This window comes from Candoia aspera, chromosome 8, assembly GCF_035149785.1.
Source record: "Candoia aspera isolate rCanAsp1 chromosome 8, rCanAsp1.hap2, whole genome shotgun sequence".
Classification (NCBI taxonomy): Eukaryota; Metazoa; Chordata; class Lepidosauria; order Squamata; family Boidae; genus Candoia; species Candoia aspera.
The window spans coordinates 78,430,147-78,432,213 of record NC_086160.1 but is presented as its reverse complement, the minus strand read 5'-3'; positions in this window follow the sequence as shown (position 1 = coordinate 78,432,213).

Below are 2,067 nucleotides of genomic sequence, written 5' to 3'. Positions count from 1 at the left end.
TTCTCACTTCCTTTTTTTTCTCTCTGCCGATATGTAGCAAGCAAGGCTTGCTCCAAGGGAGGTAAGTCCTTTAAATATGTTTTGTTTTTGTTTTCTGTAAATAAATTATTTTTATAGAAATGCTTGGTGTGTGACTTTTTTGACCTCTCCTGGGCTAAAGGCTTTCCCAGCATCTGCCAACAGGTTATGTGCCCAGTAAACAACGCAGTAAAACCCAGAGAGAAAAGAGAGATCAACTCCACACCTCATGCACAATTTAAAGGCAGGTAGCAAAGACCTGTGAAGATTTTCTTTGGAGCCACCTGGAGATTTTCCAGCAACTGCCGGTCTGAAGGACAAAGAAGCCAGCTGAGGTGACTTGCAAAAGAAGGAAGAAGCCATGGCTACCTCCCAGCCCTCAGCGATGCCTCTGGAGCGCCTATCAGAGACCAACTATTTGAATTGGGCCCTGAAGATGGAGATGTATCTTCGCAGAGAGAATCTTTGGCTGCCAATTGGTGAGCAAACCCCCCAAAATCCCAGTGCTGAATGGCTGAGACAGGATGAGCAGGCTAGAGCCACCATTATCCTGGGAGTTGAGGACAATCAGCTAGTCCATGTGCGAGGCATGCAGTCTGCAAAGCAACTTTGGGATGCTTTGAGAGACTTATATGTAAAGGCAACAGCAGGGAGTAAAGTTACTCTGACGAAAAAGCTGTACAGAGCCTACCTTGCAGAAGGAGAAAGCCTTCCTGAGCACCTGCATTATATTCAGCAGCTGTTTGTTGAGTTGCAGGAGAGAGGAATGGAATTTACACCTCTCACAAAATCCTATATCCTCCTGTCCTCACTAAATGAAACGTGGGACACGCTGATTTGTACCCTGGAGGCTATGCCTGAAACAGACCTCACCCCATCGTATGTTACACAGCGCTTACTCGCTGAATGGGAGAAGAGAGAGGAAAGATCCCCCCCCCGTCTCTTCTGGAAAGCTGCAAGACCAGAAAATGAGGGAAAAGAAGGGAAAGGAACCTGAGGCCACAGCGCTAGCAAGCCAGCGATGCTTCACTTGTGGTTCAGCTGGACATTTGCAAAGAGACTGTGCCATGAGACCCAAGAGTAGAAAGACAGAGAAGAAGAACACAAGGGCAACACAGAAGAAGGCTCTTCAGACAACCCAGATTGCACAGGTTGCTGAGAAGGGTAATTCTGATGTATGGGTGTTAGATTCTGGGGCCAGTTGTCATTTATGTAATTGTAAAAGCTCTTTTGTGTCACTGTCGAAAACTGAAAGACAAAGTGTATCTTTGGCTGATGGGTCTGTGACCAAAATTATGGGACAAGGTGACTTGTATTTATCCTGCTTAGGAGAAACTGTAAAAGGTGTGTTGTATGTGCCAAATTTACAATCAAACCTTTTATCTGTGGCACAATTGGCTGCAACAGGGTATATCATAACATTTAAGAAAAATGGTTGTGAGATACGTAAAAATGGGAAATTGTGTGCTACTGGTATGTTAAAAGACTCCTTGTACATTGTGCAAAATGCAAGGAAGCCAAGCTGCAAGGCTGCAGTTGGCAACACACCATATCATGACCAATGTGTACACCTGATGCACAGGAGATTTGGTCATGCTAATTTCAAGTATATAGCACAAATGCCACAGCTGTGTGCTGACCTAAAGATAAAACCCTGTGATAAATACTTAGACTGTGTAGTTTGCAAAGAATGCAAAACACTAAAAGCTCCTGTGAGTAAGCACAGTGACAGAGTTACAACTAGACCTTTGGAAACTAGACCTTTGTACACTCTGACATTATTGGTCCTTTTGCTCCAAGTCTTGGACAAGCAAGGTATGCAATGACCATCATTGATGATTTCTCAAGATACACATTTATCTACATCTTAAAACATAAAGATGAGGCATTTGAGAAATTTAAAAGTTTTGTGACATGGGCAAATGGAAAATTCCCTAGGCCTGTATCTGCATTCCAATGTGATAGAGGAGGAGAATACCTTTCTCACAAATTCAGAAGGTTCCTAGTGGAAATAGGGATAGAACAAATTCTTTCTAACCCATACACCCC